The sequence below is a fragment of the Pezoporus occidentalis genome, unplaced genomic scaffold (genome assembly GCF_034315485.1).
Source record: "Pezoporus occidentalis ecotype Australia unplaced genomic scaffold, CSIRO_AGI_Poc_V1 ctg103, whole genome shotgun sequence".
NCBI classification, from domain to species: Eukaryota; Metazoa; Chordata; class Aves; order Psittaciformes; family Psittacidae; genus Pezoporus; species Pezoporus occidentalis.
The window spans coordinates 523,669-542,532 of NW_026912812.1; the positions used below are offsets into that span (position 1 = coordinate 523,669).

The window sequence follows — 18,864 nt, forward strand, 5'->3', positions numbered from 1 at the left end:
CTCCTAACAGGTAGCTAATGCTGGGCCCTCTGTGCTGCTCTGGTGACCATTAGCCTGTTGGCTTAAAGTTAGCATCTTTGCATTATAGCAACACAAGAGAATGCTAAGCATCAGTAGTACAACAGTGTTTTGTTAAAAAGAACAGTTGGAGAAATCCTGAATTGACTCTTAGGTTTGAATGATCTTTATGTGCAAATTTATGAAGCAGGTTTCTCACATCAGATACATAAATAATGGTATTTGAGCATAAAGCCAATTTCTAGATGAGTAAAATGGCCTCTTTCTGTCTTAAAATGTATGACTACATCACCTGCTTTTCAGTCATGCAAGGAGAAAAAAGTTCACAATGTTGTTGTGATGAGGCCTGGTCAGCTGGTTATTTTTAGCTTGAGCTTGCACATTTAGCAAACTCTCACAAGAGGGAACATTTTTTACCTGCAGCTGATCAGCATTCAGAGCTGCATGATGCCATCCATTTAAGCATCAAACCAGCTATTTCAGTCTTATTTTTACAACCAAATACTTGTTCAGTACTGGGGAAAAGGTGCACTCATAAGAAATGGCATAATGTGTTTGACCTGCTGGTCACGCTCCTTTTGATGCAGCCCAGGATACAGTTGGCTTTCTGGGCTGCGAGCACACACTGAAGCCGGCTCGTGTTAATTTTCTCATTGACCATCACCCCCAAGTCCTTCTCCACAGGGCTGCTCTGAATCCCTGCCCAACCTGTATCTGTGCCTGGGATTGCTCCGACCCAGGTGTAGGACCTTGCACTTGGCATGGTTAAACTTCATAAGGTTGGCATCAGCCCACCTCACAAGCGTGTCAAGGTCCCTCTGGATGGCATTCCTTCCCTCCAGGGTATCAACCGAACCACACAGCTTGGTGTCATCGGCAAACTTGCTGAGGGTGCACTCAATCCCACTGTCCATGTCACTGACAAAGATGTTGAACAAGACTGGGCCCAACACCGATCCCTGAGGGACACCACTCGTTACTGGTCTCCAGCCGGACACTGAGCCATTGACCACAACTCTTTGTGTGCGGCCATCCAGCCAGTTCTGTATCCACTGAGTGGTCCATCCATCAAATTGATGTCTTTCCAATTTAGAGACAAGGATGCTGCGTGTGGGACAGTGTCAAATGCTTTGCACAAGTCCAGGTAGATGACATCAACTGCTCTACCCCTGTCCATCAGTTCTGTAACCCCATCATAGAAGGCCACCAAATTGGTCAGGTAGGATTTCTCCTTAGTGAAGCCGTGCTGGCTGTCACCAAGCACCTTGTTGATTTTCATGTGCCTTAGCATGCTTTCCAGGAGAATCTGCTCCAAGATTTTGCCAGGCACAGAGGTGAGACTGGTCTGTAATTCCCCAAGTCATCCATTTTCCCCTTCTTTAAAATGGGGGTTATATTTCCCTTTTTCTGGTAGTTGGGAACTTCACCTGACTGCTATGAGTTTTCAAATGTGAGGGACAGTGGCTTAGCAACTTCATTCGCCAGCTCCTTCAGGACCCACGGATGGATTTCCTCAGGTCCCATGGACTTCTGTAAGTTCAGGTTCTTAAGATGGTCTCGAACCAAATCCCCTTCTACAGTGGGCCTAAGGTCTTCACTGATTGCTTCTTAACCTGCCTGAGGAGGTTCACACCCCAAAAGGTTCATCTTTCTCCCTACCTAGATAGCCAGAAAGAGGTAACCCAGGGTAATGCCATGTTAACATCTGGAAAGGCTTGGAATTATGCTCTACAGTTTAATATTATTATATATCTTAACAGAGTCATGTGGGGAATGTTCTCAGAAGGATCCTCACAAAAAACCCTCCTTCTGCTTGCTGTTGTCTCCTGAATTCATTCCAACTTCAGGGTGAGATGCTGTCTGAATTAGTGGATATATATAAGGAATCATAAGAACAAAGAGAAGGACAACCCAATGCTTTGTTTAATTACTGCACTGCACAGGTGTTACAGTTGATTAGAAAGGTGAACTTCAGTCCAATATTTAAATTGTTCATTGTTTACCAGGAAAGAGCCAAACTCTCTTTCCTTCCCTTCAAAGGCAAGGCAGCCTACTGAGCTTTTGTAAAATATCTTTCTTTTTCTCTTTTAGTCCTTCTTGTAGATACTCCTTGATAATACTATGGTAAATTCATAGTTTTTCAAACCTCACATCAAAGGGATTCTGTCATTCACTTTGCGGTTGCTGAAGGTGCTGAGCAATGCATTTGTCAGAGACTTCTTGAGGTGCCAGTGTGCCATTTTCCATTCTCATTCTTTTTAAAGATTTCCTGAAATCTCCTGCCTCCTGTCCACTTCCCTCTCAAGATCTCCCTGCCCTTTTTCCTAGAATCCCAGTCCAGTATCCTTAATTTTTAACTCCTTGCCAAGGTTTCTGTATGTGTTCTAGGTGGTTCTTTCTTACCCTCATTCCCACAGAAAGTACTTCCATTCCCTACTTTTATGTTTGCATTTCTCTTTTCCGACTTCCCTCAAACATTTTTTTTTCTTTTTTTTTTTTTAGGTCATTCAGGATGCTGATGTTTAAAAACTGCACAGTACACATCAATAGGGAGATGATGAAACTACTATTTCTCTGGAAGGTGTTACTGGCTGGCTGGCAAAACCTGAGACATCCATCTGCCTTCAGTTACAAAGGCACTTGAAGCTGCTGGGTATCTGACCGCAATGTCAGATATCCACAGAATCCAAATTTTTCTATATTTCTATCATTTTCTCCTCCAGCTTCCATTGATCCCAGTAGCTGCTTAGGGGTTGAACTCAAAAGTTCTGTTACACTATATACAACAGAGGAATAAGAGCACATAGGTAGGAGACCAGCTTTGCTAAGTCAGCAAAATCATTGAAACTTGAGAACGTTAGAAAGTTCTTAACAGACAAGGGATACATAATCTGACACAGATGCCAAAACAACCCTCACCCAACCCCCTCATTGTTAGTTGCTCCAAGTAACTAAGTCTGATTTTTGGGGAGATGTTAGCTTTAAATCTAAACAGAATAGTAGTACTTGTAATTCTGTATGCCCAGATATCCCCTTTATGTACTTGGTGCTTCTTAAAATAAGTTTAACAATACTCCTTACAAAAAGTATGCCCTAACATGTAAAAGCTGATAGATGTATGAATTAATTCTGATGTCTTATTGAAGGTTATGCAACATTCATGGACGTTGGTCTGTCCTCTTCCATTATATTTAAGGAAACGTATGTGACTAATAATAGTTACTATTTTTTTTGAGATTCTTCTTTCTATTTTCTAAATTGAACCAAACCAACTGTTTGGTGAGTGTCAGATTATTATTTTTGTGACTTGTTGTTTGGACTGAAACTGGGCTTTGGACTGACTGTACAGTGTGGCATTCTTATCTGACATCCAGGTTTGTAGCGTGGTGTTACTGTGAACACCCATTATGGATAATTGTCTGTGTGAGAAGGAATCAATAATGATTGTGATTTGAGTGTAAGCATCTTAACTGGCAGTTAAAGAATATACTGTATAAGAGTCTTGCAATTAGGAATGAACAGGTGGAGAAAGTTAGTTAATGTAAACTTGTGCTCTCACTTGTACAGCATATCTTTTCCTTTTGGCTTCCATGTCCATTTTGAAGTCAAACTCCAGTCAGAAGGAAATGTTTAGTGCATTTACTGACCCCCCTAGCCATCAGAGGAAAAGTTTACCATGTTCGTCCTGAAAAGCCCCATGTCAGCACAATTACAGACATGCCAGGTGCCAAACACTAGTGCCCCTGGCAAAGGCAGGCCAGGCAAAAACGAGTAGAACTGGATCTGGTAGCATCAGCTCTTCCTATGCATTCCTGCTTCTGTGTCCCTGCCTCATCTGTCATATGTGGGAAAAGTACCACTTTTAGCATCAATGCTCTCCAAAGTGCAGATTTTTTTTAAATTTTGTGAATATTCCTGTGAGTAAAATTCAATTGCTGGATGGGTTTTGGTAAATAAACACAGAACAACCATGAATGCTGCTCAAGCGAACTAAAGCAATACTGCTGGGAAGTGTTTGGTTTAGTAGTGGGGTGTTTTAATGCTCAGTACTTCAAGAAAGCAACTAAGACATAAACTCTTAGGCCTGGTAAGAGTTGGTGTACTTCTGAACCATCAGGGAAGTTAATTGATTACATATTAACTGCAGTCCCAAGTATACAGACTGTTAATGCCCAAGAGACATGTTTCATTTCCCTTATCCAAAGCATTCTTTCTGCTCTCACATGAACAGCTCCCATGTCCATGCTGCAGCGTTTATAGTTGCATTAGGATGACTATATGCACTGGACTAAAACTACATAACATTTATTCAGAGTGACAAAATGGCAATACCAGATACTCTTCCCCCCTTTTCACCTTGGTTCCTGTTGTGATATTCAGCAGAGCACCTATCAAAACCAGCTGGACAATCAAAAGGTTTTAGTGGCATCAGTATCTATCTTGACAAACATCCTTAAGGTATTTCTGTTAAATTGCTATTGGTTTCTTCAAGCTAATCATTCTTCTTTTAATCTGAAAAGTTCTGTCATTGGAAAAACACTGAAAAGAAAAAGGAACAGAAAAAGTTTCTTAAATCTTACTTGCAAACCCTAATGAGAAAAGAAAAAAATAGAAATCTGTCATCTCATTCAGAAGAAAGAAAAAAATGCTAGTTTTTTTTTTTAAGTGAAATAAATGCTTTCCCTAAACATGATCGCAGTTGACAAAATGCTGAATGTTTAGGTGGCAATTATAGCTCTTTCAGAGACTGTCAAATCTTGTCACAACACATGTTATAAATGAGGACAGATTTAGACATCCTTTCTGACAGTTATGTGTGGGATGTGGATGGTTGGCAGTTAAATTTCAAATGCAGGGAAATTTTCCTTCCAATAGATCTTTGCTTGTTTATTAAGAGGGAGTTACCGTGCACTGAATCTTGTATCTACCATGTGCAGCTTTTCTTCCGTACAGCATTTGACATTTCACTTTAACTTTCTTTGTGACAGCCATCTGAACACTGTTTTGGGTAAAAAGTAGCCTACGGTGCTCTGGAGATGTATGCAATTTTCAAAGCTCTTGATGTTTTCATAGTGAGATTAGAGCAGGAAATGTGTCATATTATACATAGATGGGTAGAGAGCAAGAAAGCAAATAACAGAAACTGCGACAATACTGATTGAAGGGAGCAGCTTCATAATGCACACAGAAAGTGGGATAATGCACTAGCCCACATTCATCACAAGACATATAAAATGTTGATGAAGTATTAGTAATAACAAAGTGGGTTGTAAAGCACAGTTCATGTGATGATAAACTACTCAGGTGTCACTAAAGGCTAAACCTCACATTGATTTCAAACTGTTTCTGATGTGGCCAAATGGCATGGGGAGAAGAGAGAAAAGAGGAATCATACTGCCATGAGCAAGAATCCTGTCTAGGTCAGACAGAACATTTTTGGAAGCTCTGGCAGCAAGCATGCTGAAACAGCCTTAATATCACTTTTGATGAGTGGAGCATAAGCCTGACTGCAGCAGCCTCAATCTGCTACCCAGCACAGTGACAAGCTTTGCATTCACCCTTTCTGCAAAGGTCAATGCAAAGGTGGGAAAGACAGCATCTCCCAGTTAGATTATGTCCAGCATACACTGCATTATATACAGTAGTGGAGAGAAGGGAGCTGTAGCTCCTTTAGTCCCTGCTCCAAGTTTTAATAATCCTTTCAAGCTCTTGGAAGTATCTCCTCCCGGAAGAAACTGGTAAGAGGAAAAAACAAAAATTGTTCAGCTATTTCATAGTCTACTTACACTTCCATATAGCATGTTACAGACTTTTATGAATGGTGGTGTATAAAATCCCAGTGAATTAGGTAAGTGTTATGCTAGCATTTCATGGAGCTTTTGAAGAAGGAATGTCATCTATGATATCAGGACCTTGCGACTTCTACTTAGCTATAGTAGCAGCCAAACATAACAGAATTATTTGCGTGCATACTGTTAAGCAGATATTTGAGTAGTTTGCTGGACCGGGATCAAAGTGCTCATTGCATTGGAGGACTGAACCCATAAACTGGAACACTGTGGGCAGCTATACGGTTTGCAGAGCTGAAGTTTTTGTACTTTCTATTTTTCTAAGAGTGACAGTGTTATGTAACTTGCATATAGATGTGTTCATTCCTAAGGATCAAAAAATATTCAGAAATATTTGTGACATTCTATCTCGAGTAGTACAGCTTAAGTCCTTGAATTCTGAATGGGTATCTCTTATGTTTCTGTCTGGACACAGACCATTCACTTCGCCCTGATGACATGCTTCCAAATAAATGCTTGCTATTTCACAAATGTGAAAATAAATTTACTGTTTCGATGCTCCAGGACATTGGCATTTATTGGCTCATTTGGGAAAACAACAAACTCACGTGGGTTATTTATACTCTATTTGAATACTGTTTGGAAAACAGGTACCAGCATCTCACATCTCAGTGCTCTTCATGAATAGGGCTATATATTCCCAGGCATCTTCCCTTCTATTCCCTTGTATAAAAAAATCTTAAGGGGTAGAAGATTACAGGAAATCTCAGGTATACGTAATTAATTTTCCCATAAATTACTAAAATGTAACATAGACTCATATATTGACAATTTTTTAATTATTTGCTCAGTTCCTTACTGAGCTTTCATGTCTCTTCTTGAATTTAGAGGTTGATTCACTATCTATGAATAAATTCTACCCAACAGCATTTCTCCTTCTCAATCATTTAACCAATAAACTTTGTTGGTAATGAAATATTACCAAATGTTTGTCTATTTGAGAAGTATTTTTATAAACATAAGGAAATGTCATACTTGTCTGTATGCATTCAGAATAAAAAAAAAAAGAATTAGCTACTTCAGAAATAATGTTATTAGTTTATTATGGGAGTACACTATCTAATTTACAACTTGAGGCAGTAATTCTGATTGTAATGGAGCCTATCAGAAAATTAGAGGCAACAACACTTTCAGCCCTTTTTAGTGTCTGAAAACTAAAATTATAATTGTCTGAGGTTTCCTCAGACTTATTCTCCTACCTGTATTCACACATTTCTAATTATGGGAATAAAAAGAGAGACATCCCCCTTAAGAATAAAATGAGCCACATATTCTCAGATAGTATTTGTAAGGGTACCGTTGACTGAACTTAAGAAAAATCAAAATGCAACAGCATATGCTGGGCTGCAGCAAAAGGAGTGTGTCCGGCAGCTTGAGGGAGGTGATTCTCCCTCTGTACTCTGCTCTTGGAAGACCTCACCTGCAGTACTGCATTTATCTCTTGGGCCCTCAACACAAGAGGCACGTACACCTGTTGGAGCAAGCCCAGAGAAGGTCACGAAGCTGTGAAAAACAGCTGGGAGAGTTGGGGTTGTTCAGCTAGGAGAAGAGCAGGCTCCAGGGAAACCTTAGAGCAGCTTCTAATGCTTAAAGGGGGCCTGCAAGGAATCTGGAGAGGGACTTTTTTAGAAGGGAATGTAGTGATAGGACAAGGGGCAATGGCTTTAAACTGACAAAGGGGAGATTTAGATTAGATATTAGGAAGAGATTCTTTCCTGTGAGGGTGGTGTGGCACTGCACAGGTTGCCCAGAAAAGCTGTGCCTGCCTCATCCCTGTAAGCGCTTAAGGCCAGACTGGATGGGGCTTTGAGCAACCTGGTCTCTTCAGGGTACAACACATTGCATGAAAGCTTTCAGAAACTGGGCATTTGTGCAGTAGATTGAGTATGTGTGACTTCTACAAAGTTATTCAGCTGCCTGCAAAAGAAAGGTAGGCCGATAAAGGTTAAACATGGCCTCTTGTCAGCAGTATTTCCTGAATTTGTTTGGCTGAGAGATAATAATTTTGGCAAAAGTTCAGAAAGAAAAGAATGAAACACAGTAGAGTACAGAAAAAAATTAAAGCGGAATATTTAAAATAGGCCAATTACTAATGGGATTTTTTGTCTGTAAAAGACACCCCCTGTTAATTCCCATTTCTGACTTTCCCCTGAAATCATTTTGGCCACTCTCAGAACTGTCAGGAGCCTATCAATGTCTCTGAATCGAATGCATGAGTGTTGTCAGTTTCCACTTCATTCTATAGTGTTAAAAAGCAAATCAGTGCAATTTTAGAAGGAGTATCCATTTGATAATCTTGGACACAATACAATGCCTGGATGGCATAAAGTTAATATATGAATATTAACTTTTAAAATCTGTAATTTATGTAAGACTAGACATGTCTCTGCTTGGTGGTAGTATGTAAATGAGATGGGCTATTTTTCTGTCAACTCCACTGATAAAAATTCCTCTGTAAGACTTCATGTAATAAAAAGAAACCTTGTAAAGAGTGAATAAAAGACAGCAGACACCTATGGTGGGATCTATCTCACCAAATTTTTGGCACCTACATTTGAATGAAGATAGAGTTGTTTTCTTGAGGTATTTCTCTCTATTGCCTGAGCAGGGAACTGAGGGTAATGCAGTCCACTAAGTTAGGGCAAATGAGTTTCATTTCTGGTGTGAAAGCAGGATGCCAATACAGATTGCTGTTTGTAGGATGCATCTGTTGGAGGATGCTGATACAGTGTGAAAAGAGAAAAAAAACGTTTTTGGTATTTATTGGAGAAGTAAAGGCTTGATGCTGCAGACACCGAGGCTCTGTGACTCCCATTGGCTTGGAGAAGTAGTGATGGTGCTTTGTACCTCACACTATTACAAGTTTAGCATGTTGCCTTCCTCCTGTGTGCTGAGTGCCTGCTGCAAGGTGCTGAGCAGCCTCAAACCTCATTAAAGTCGTTGGAGAGAGCCCTTAGCTATCTCAAGAGATGAAGCTGCACTATTTATACTCTAGGAACATATGTATACTGTACTATTAGTGCTAATATTTTTGTCAGAACACTTTTTTAAAGAAAAATGTGAGAACATTTGTGGGCAGTAATCACAAAACAGGGTTGACAGCTCCTTCCTTCTCTTACTCAGTCACAAACATTTTTCCTTTCAACAGATTATGAAATGTAAATGGAACTGGTCATCTTCAGAAACTAGTGTGATTTGGTTGATCATACGTGAATACCGAAAGGGAACTGACAAGGTTATAACCAAATAGAAACTGATACTAGCAGGGTGCCTGCGTCCCCGACTTGAATTAAAGAGGAGCTACACAGCCTGACCGTAGTACCTGTGAGCAGGGAGTGCATACTGCATTCATATACTTCTCCAAAGGGGACTAAGCCACTCTCTTCCATTGCCACCTGCCTAGCAGTTCTATGTCAATTTTTATTTCACCAATAGCCTTCCATAGTCACGGAAGTCAATCAATAATGAGGAATACATATTTAATGTTAATACCAAATGTTATTACAAAACTATCCTAGGTCTGTGTAATTACCTGTTTAAAAGTGGAGCAGCCATGACAATGGAACCTATTTTTAAGATAGATGAGACAACAGAAACATCTATAGCACATATCATCTATCCTAGCTGGAAAAGCCAAGACCAAATCAACAATAACCCTTCCTCAGGGCTGAGACCTGTGCAGGAAAAGCTCTCTTTCCACACACACCATGCTTCATACTCCCTGATACTAAGCCATGGGATCTCAGGCAAGAAAATCTACTGGATATTGAAATTTCAGAACAAGAAGTATGAAATTACAGGAAGGAATAATAATGTCACTAAATTGTTTTGTCGCCCAGAAAATGACTTGCTCAGATACTCACATAGAGCTGTTTGTTGCACTTGATCATCAATGAATCATCATCAGGCCCAAGCTGCCTGCATCAATCTTATCAACAGATAGTGTAGTAACTTGTGCACGTTCTCCATCTCTGTCATCTCTACAGAGCGTGGGATAAGAAAAAAAGATAAAGCAGAAAGCTCAAACATATCCTACCTGATGAATCACTGTAGTGAGGAAGATTTGTGTAATTACAAGCTCACTCATTCATTCAGAATAACATTACCTGCTAATGCAGTAATAAGTGCATGATAAAACCAGACAAAATCCACCTGAACAAGGTTTAATGACTCCTGGTCAAGTTTAATGACAAGGTGTTCCCCAGAGAGTTCCTCTTCTCAGCTTAAACATAGCTTGTTTTTAAAAGAGCAGCTCAGTTAGGAACTGCAGAAATTGACCTGTAATATTCTTTACCTTCTAACAATGATTATGAGCAACAAATAGAGATACAGCAAGTGCACAGGCCAGGCATTTTATTTTTGTAATTACTAAGTACTTTTACAAAGACTAATGCATCTGGAATTTTGTAAGCTAGATATATTTATGATCTGTGGGCAGTTCTCAATATAGTTATGATCTATCCTTGTATGGATAAAATCCATTTTCTATTCAGGGTAAGTGAAGGAATACTTTCATGCTTGCTAACTTAGTAATGGCAAAGAATAGAAACCACCTTCCACATTGTGGATCAGCATGACAAGGCTGAAAAAGGTGCTCCATCCTGTAAGCCAAGATTTGTACAATGAGGTTTGAATACAAATGCACTCCTTTGGTGGAACTGCACAGCGTGTGCCAGGAAGAAACAAGGACATCAGAAAATCAAGGAGACAGAAAGAAAACACCTGGAATATGTAAACATGGCACAGAGCAACAGAACTTGCTGCTTGGCCTGAGCAAGACTCTGGATAATACAGTCGCTGGAGTCTACTGTCAGATGACTTTGGGAAAGACACATGGTTCAGAATGAGCAAAGGACAAGGTCAGCGGTCAGAGCAGGATTAGGACACGTGAGAGGACACCTGGACCAGTATAATGTGACATACCAATGTCTTCAAAGCAATGTTGAGAAAATTTGGCACCTCAGCTGCAGAAAGAAATGGAAGAAAAGGATCCAGACTGCAACAGCCAAAGGTGTTTAGGATCAGGACAGAAAAGGATTCGGGATCAAGAGTGAAGGGCAATACAGGAAAACAAGAACAGGGCTCAGCTCCATCTCCAGTTAGTCCAAAGCCAATGGGAAATCTTTCAACAGACATCCAAGGCTTGGATCTCCTTTGTATGTGAGCGTTTGCCAGTTCTGCACAATTCACCACAGCATTATAGGCATTTAAAAACATTTGCTTTATGTGAGTGAAAGACCCAGTCTGGAGGCACAGTGCTGTGTCAGGGCAGTAGTGTGCAGGCTTGGCGTTATGTCTGGTCACTCATTTCAGAACTTACTGTGTTTGAGGAATCAAGAGATGTTTATATTCTCTGTATACAAGTAGGTCAGGACCAAAACCCACTTGACTCTATTACATTTCTGAGAAATACCCCACAAATTTCCAAATATTGGCTAACCACTGGAACTATAAAAAAGAGGTAATAACATGTTTAATTTTAACAACCTGAATAGTCCTATCGAATGTAGATATGTGAACACATTCCTGAAAGCCCAGGCACCGAAAAAGCTAATCGTACATTAATTATTTACAGTGTGAAGGAGATAGATTTTAATAACACATTTAAACATATCTAAAACTATTCTTTTTTTTTCAATGTTAGTACAAAAAAACCCTATTAACTTTAAAATGTTGGCATCTGTGTTGATTTATTTAGATTGCCTACTTCTGTAGCAGTTAAGTGGTTATTTACAAATCGTGTAAAACTGTCTGATCAGCTAAACCACTGATCTTTTTTCAGGTAAAAAGCAACTGCTTTCTGTAAACAAAATCAACAATTATGCCCAATTTGAAACATGTGAAATTATAATGTTAATGAGCCAATGAGCATGATACTAAAAGGCTACCAGTCTTACCCACAAGAAGACTTTAGTTAGTTCTCAGTCAAATTAACAGACATGGCAAGTAAGTTACACCCCTTCCTGAAACCTAATGTTGATGTTTTTCTTACAGAAGACAAATCTTAACATTTTAAAGGAGGAAGTTATGCAAACATTCTTAATAAAATGCAAATAATTGCTATGGCAGATACCCTTATAAGCATTAATACATCTATAAAGCATACATAGAGAATTGCACAACACTGGTTAAAGTGCTGTATTTTTTAGGTACATGGTGCATGGCTGACCTGTGCAACTTTCTAGGTATCTACATTAAAAAAGTGATCTGAAGCATTGCAAGGATCTAGTCCTATAAGGTGACAAATGAGAGGCAGCTGGTACTGATTTCTAAAGAGGAGCACAGCACGTCTATAACTTCCCTGAATGGGAAGATAAAAAGCAGAGCCATGAGCTCACAGAATCACAGGGTTGAAAAGTACCTTAAGATCGTTTAGTTCTAACCCCCCTTTCAAAACTGGACAGGAATTTAAGGAACAAACACCAGCTAAATTCTGGGGTGTTTATTCATCTTACTCAGGAAGTACGTAGCTGCCTCCTTGAACTTCAAGCTGAATTTAAGAATCATCTCTGAAAAGTAGATCTTGTCAATCTCACTGGATATAACTAGAAGCATAGGTGTGTTGCAAGATTACTCCAGAGAAGAATAATTGAAGCCTCTTGACTGCCAGAGATAATGAAAAGAACCTACTGCCTGGCAGTCCAGGAACAGAAATGCATCCAAAAGGACTGATTGTTTCAGCAAAGAGCTGGCATATAACATCGACTAATAGGGTAGACTTACCTTTTTTTCATTCCTCAACAGTTCTCATGGCAAAGCATTACTTCCATCTTACTCAGATCTGCAAGTTAACGGGCACATGTACGCTGGAAGTCCAGTTTGGTCTTGCTAAATGTGAAGGATTATCTTCTGTTCATCTCAATGGGTTTCACTTTTTGTGAAATGATAGCTCATGAACAGAATGGGAAAGGGACATAGCTGAGTATTAATTTTAATGGTCACACAGTACAGAACATCCTAGACATTCCCTTTCAGTGAGGGGATTGCACACTGCTTGATGAGCCTTAAGTAGTGCTTGATGAACTATTATACCTCACTGCCATTTTATATCTTCAAGTAGTTTCTAGTGAAAGCATGGAACTTCTGAAAGCCATTTTGCCACAGTATTAATGATAGTAAAATCTGTGCCAATGTGAGGAAGGTTTGCTGAATGCTACACAGTTGTGTGGTTTAATTTTTTTCAATTATTTCAATATTTTCAGTGTTTTCTGGGGTGGGGGGAATTTTTTCTCCTAGTGCTTTCATTAGGCCCTACCTTAAGTGAGGAACCATGGGGAAGACAATTTTTCTGTTCCAGCATGGTTTTCAAAACCTTTTGGGGCCCTCCCAAAAATTAGCTTAGTGATCTTCTGTGTGATAAATGTGCAAGCTTTTTCCATTAAAAAAATCCAGTTATTGTAAATTATTGGTATGTGAACAGCATCATACAGCAGCAGACCCCAGTTCACAGTGTGGCAGAGATGAAGCTGGAAGGGTGACTCAAGTCTCTTTTTAGGGATAAAAATGCTTTAAGGATTGCAGCACCTCATCTCAGGTTTTATAAATTACAAGTTATAATGCAGGCATATTACTTTCTCTTCTCACCCCCATGACTTTCGATAAGTGTTTGTAACAACTCAGAAAGGCAATGAGAATATAGAGAATGCTACATTTGAAAGAGCTACACATATTCACTGCAGCAAATCAGTCAAGTCTATAAATCATATTTTGATCAGCAGAATTAAGAGTAGATAATGTAGTAATGCTATCGCAGTAGCAGATCTCGCAAAAGCAAGATAAAAGTTTCCTAAGTATTACCACCATACACCACTTCATTATATTATTAGCACTGAGTGGAAGTGAGTAGGGGCAAGCACAGCAGTAACAAAACCACATGGGTGTCTCAGAGATGCCTGTTATTTTCCAGTATAAATTCAGGAATTCCCAGCGTAGCATTGGAACAGTGACTAGCCTTTTAGAATGTAATTGTAATGCCAATGCCTCCTTCAAGTAGACAGAGGACGAGAGTACATAATGAAACAAAAGTATGCATCAGTTTGAAGGGTATTGATCTGTCAGAGAAACAGTGCAGTGTGATTTCATTAGCCTATTTGGACCTAGATGTATCTGTCACACGGCACTCCATGACTTAACATCTAGCAATCCCATTGAAACTGATTTCCGCACTAGAACACAAACCAAAACAATATGATGAGATTCCTCTCCAAGTTGAAACATACACAGACACAGTTTTGTTTCTAATTTTGAGAAGTGACATTTATTTTGAGGGTCACAAAACCCACTGCTTACCACAGTTGACTTTATCTGTTGCATCCCTTGAGCAATAAATGACATTCAGGCCCAAATTCAAAACCACTTGCTTTAGCTGTCAGCTGTACCTTTTATACTTAACTAGTTCTTCAGCAGTCTTGGAAAGACCAATTTTAAACATTTGTTTCAGAGAAGCTAACATCTGAAACCAATACGGTGGAAAGAATAACCAATCTTAAAATATAAAAATAAAATTAAAAAGAGTAAAACAGCTTGAAACTTCTATGATAAGTGAAATACATAAAAATACAAATGTAAATTCCAAAGCCTTTAGATGGAATTTAGCTAATGACTTTTTTTTTAAATTACTTAAATTTCCAAGAACTGAACTGCTTTGAAACTAACCTTTACCTGGAACGAGAGAAATAAAAGGAGACACTCCTTCCTCTCCCAAGTAATAAAAAAAATCTATCCATAAATTTAGGTTAGAGATAAACATAGTTAAGATAGGTTCCATAGACTAAAGGGCTTCATAGACCATACAAAACAGCAGTGGGAAAAGGGAATCCTGGAGACCGTTAATCTTTACCAGAGACCTAATGTGGGTTCAGAAAGACGGGCAACCTCCAGCTGAATATAGTAAGAGATATCAAGGCCGGTAAGTCGAGGGGAAAGAAGCACTTACAACAGTGTGCAGTCACCTCGGGATGTCACAGCCCCAGGCACAGTAATACCCACCCCGCAAGGGCCACGCAGCAGCTCCTACCCGTTCTCCCTGCGGGGAAAGCCGGAGGCCGGGTGAAGGCAGCGGCGGTGCCCTCCCAGATGCGTGTCCTCACCGCACCCCGCCGGGCTCCGCTCACCGCTCCCTGGGCTAGCAGGGAGCAGGGTGAGGGTCAGGTGCATCCCCTCCCCTGAAGGCCGGCAGCGGAACCAGTGCAAGGGGTGAAAACAACCGAGCGGCTCCTCCGCAACCGGCCGACACCAGCCCCCGAGGAGCGGCGGTGAAAGCCCGGCAGAGCCTCGGTGAGGCCCTTTCCGGGCACCGCGGCCGCGCTCCCGCCGCTACAGACAGAGCCATAGCCAGGTGGGAAGCAGGGCCCCGCGCGGGGGTCCCCATCAGCGAACCCCGACGCTGCCCGACCCCACCCGCTCCGGGCAGCCGGGCCGGGGGAACCGCGGTCTCGTGCCCGAAGCGCCTTCCTACCCCTCTGTCCGGGCAAGGCGCCCCTTCAGCGCTATCCCCGCGGTGGCGTGGCGCTACACGGCCCGCCCAGCCCCCAGCGGCCGCAGCGGGGACCGCGGCACAGCGGAGCCGAACCCAGCGGCCTCCCCCCGCCGCGCCGGGCGGCTATTTTTAGTAAATCCTCCCCGCGTCGCCACGGGCTGCCGCGAACGCAGCGCGCAGCTCCTCGCCAGCTGCCGCCGCCCCGCCCTCCGCGCACGGCACACGCTCGCCCGCCGCCGGCGAGATGGCCAGCTAGTCCCCGAGGCAGCAGTAGCAGCAGGCGCCGCAACTTTCCCTCCCCGCTCCGATCCTGCCCCGCCGCGCCGGTGGAAGATGGCAGTTGGGGGAAGGATTGGAAGTTGCAGCCCGCGAGCGAAGAGATAAGGCGGAAGGAGGCGCAGGAAAGTGAGTGGCACCGGCCCCGAGTTCTGCCCGGTCCCCGGCCGTTGTCTGTGACCTGCTGGGGTGGGGTTTTGGGAGACCTTTGGAAGGGTTTGGGTAAGTTGGGCCGTGTCAGGGCGGGCAAGGTGGTGGTGTGGTGTGGTGTGGTGTGGGAACAGTCCCGTTCCCCCCCCCCCCCGGTAAGTTTCGCTTCGCAGGAGCGTGAGTGGAAAAGGAGTTTTCTGGGCGTCTGCTCCGCCTGCCTGGTGCGTGCCCGCCGTACTTGGCCCGGGAGCGGGGTTCCCTTGCCGTGTCCCCCTCCTGTGGGGTGCCGGGCCCCAGCTCCGGGCGGGCAGGGGCCGGTTGCTGGAGCCTCAGCGGGCAGGGAGAACGCTGGAAGCTCCCCAGGGTGCGCTGGGTAGCGGGAAGCAGGGGAGGGCGCCGGGGGAGCTGCCCCCCGTCGGGACCGAACGGGAGCAGGTGGGAACGGAGCGGTCGGCAGGGTGCTCGTCAGTCAGGCCCCGCCGCTGGGCTCATGTCGGAGCGGCCCGGAGCAGGCGGTGGCCGGAGGGCGGGCAGGATGCATGCCATCCCGGCAGTGGGGTAGCGTGGACAGAGTTCTGTGCAGCTGCACGTTCGGTATATGCATCCTGGCAGGGCAGGTTCCAGGGTAGCATGGCTGGGCATCGGACGGTTGGGTGGTTTCCAGCAAGGGTACGGTTGTTTTGACTCCCATAAAATGCCTGGATTTTGATCAGAAATGGAATATAATAGCAGGCAGTAGTCATCCATGCTTATCACTGTTACAGAGAGAAAAAAACAGGTATTACGTGTAATGCACAAAGCGTGTATTCATCTTTGATAGATTTAGCCTGAGCTCACGGCAGTTTGTGTTTCTAAGTGATCTGAAGGGGTCTAAACCCACTGTTAGGCTACATGAGGATTTAAGAGGGGATGAATATTTAAAAGCCTGAACAATGACAAGGAAATAGGAAAGTGAATTGTGGAGACCTATTGACATATGAAAATGCGTGAATGTGCTTTTCTGATGCAAAAGCTGTTGAGAATCTGTCAGAAACAGCGCAAAACAAGTGCTGAAACAGAAACTGAGGAATTTTAAACATATTTGTCTTTCAACATTGCCAGCTTTAGTTCCTTGATGCTTTGTTTTCTGTGACAGAATAGTTTTGTGACAGTTACTCAGGATTTAATTTGCAAGCTCACAAAGGCCTGTAAGCTCTGCTGAGAACTCATGAGCAAAAGGAAAGGTATTTCACATTAATGTTTTTCAAATACCCTTCCATATCTCCCTTCTCTCATCTCTTTTCCTCCATCCCCCCATAGCTCCTGAGCAGCTTTCCTAGTTCTACTGAAGATAATTAAAATTATCTTCTTATTGAATGTTTCTCAATTTTTTTTCTCATGTCTGATGCATTCCTGTATCAATGCCCTCTGCCTACATATGTTTTGTACCCAGAACGCCTGCTTTGTTGAGAGACAAATGCAGGCTTGTTCTCTGTCATAATACCGGAGCAGTCTTGGAAGGCACTTCCATCCCTTCATACATTTCAGTTGCATGGTTATTTGTATAAAATAAATATCTCAATGATATATGACTTTCCACTGTCAATGATGCAAATAATACACTGTTTTAACTCCCGTTTTTCATTATGATGGCAGAGAGATGATCCAAAACATTGGGAAAAAACTTGCCATGGCCTCAGTGAAAACCTGAGATCAGTCATATTTACCTACCACTGGTCCTAGCTTCATACAAATATTGAAATAACTCCCTTTTGTGTGCAAATGTCATTGTCAGTTCAGAACTCTGAAAGCGAGAAAAACACTTGGTGACCTAGTTGGTACAAGTGCAGCACCAGAGTTAGTTAAGCCTACCTAGAACACTATTCTGGGTGTCAGATTCCTTTGTATTTTGGTATCAAAGTCTACGTGAATGTGTAAAACACCCAAATATTTTCAACCTGATGTTAAAATGGCAGTTTTGAAAAGAGTAGTGTTTGTTTTTCCATTAACCTGCTTTTCCACAAATGAAGAGCAATCTACAGGGTGCAATGGGAGCAGTATTTCGTAAGCTGTTGTGTATCTTCTGTTTACCACCATCTTCCTGTGCCCAGAGCAGATTAAAATGGAAAGTGAAATTGTGTCTTCGCTACTGAAAGTCCCAATACATGCTTCATTTGCTGCAGTTGTTCCTATTCAAATTTTCCTGGGAATAAAAGGCAATATTATGATTCAGTGGCATGTAACATTAAAAAGAGATTCAGTTATAAAAAATATGTACTTTCTAAAAATCATTTAAAGTGGAAAATAATTTTCATTTGTTCATCTCACTACCTGAGATAGTCCCATGGAAGTTGCTGTTAAAAATGTAATTTACATCCTGAAAATACTGATCAAATTCATGTTTACCCATCATGAAAATGATATGAATGCCAGTTTGAATTACCATGAATGCGGGGGGTCATAACTAGTTGGATTAGTTAGTTTCTTAGTATTCAACTAGTGCTTGGTAGGAGAAATATAGTTTTGAAGATACTTGAATCCTGTGTGTATGAACAACTATAACCAATGAAAAATTACAGAAATGTTGAGATGTTACCTGGTCACCTCCAAAACGGTAAATTAAGCATGTATTCACCAGACTGCGTGTACTGCTATTGTTTCATGTAATCAATATTCAGATTAGATAATTTAAAGCTACTTAAGGTATGTGTATACAAACTGCAATAGACAGTACTTCTGATTTACAGTGTAGTCATAGCTGAATCATAGCTGAGAGAGGTTACTGTATCTCAGGAGTGAGTGTTTTTTCCCTCTTATAGAAGGTGTTTGGAACAGATTTGCTGAGGGTTATATGCTATGTCCTGTATGCATCTTGTTTACGTGAAATTAGTTTTCCATAGGAATTTAAGTTAATGAGTACTTACCAGTTTTCCGGGTTCTTCTAGGGTGAATAAGAAACTTTTTTTCCTGTTGCTGCATTTAAGTAGGAAGGTACATAATGCATTTGCTGGTTTGAATTAAAGATAGCTCTCATGTAAAGACAGAACATTGGACTATTCCATGATGAAATCTGTTTGTCATGCTTCGGGCTTTCAGCAATGATTTCCAGAGAAG

At 41.7% G+C, this 18,864-nt stretch overlaps 1 long non-coding RNA gene across 1 annotated transcript; it reads right to left on the reverse strand.

Annotated features, from left to right (window-relative positions):
- Positions 1 to 1,923: 1,923 nt before the first annotated feature.
- On the reverse strand, positions 1,924 to 15,146 carry LOC134162575 (uncharacterized). The gene is made up of 3 exons (XR_009964369.1): positions 14,870 to 15,146; positions 9,731 to 9,838; positions 1,924 to 4,557 (listed from the first exon to the last, which is right to left on the reverse strand). It is a non-coding gene; the product is annotated as an uncharacterized LOC134162575 (long non-coding RNA).
- Between the last annotated feature and the right edge of the window lie 3,718 nt (positions 15,147 to 18,864).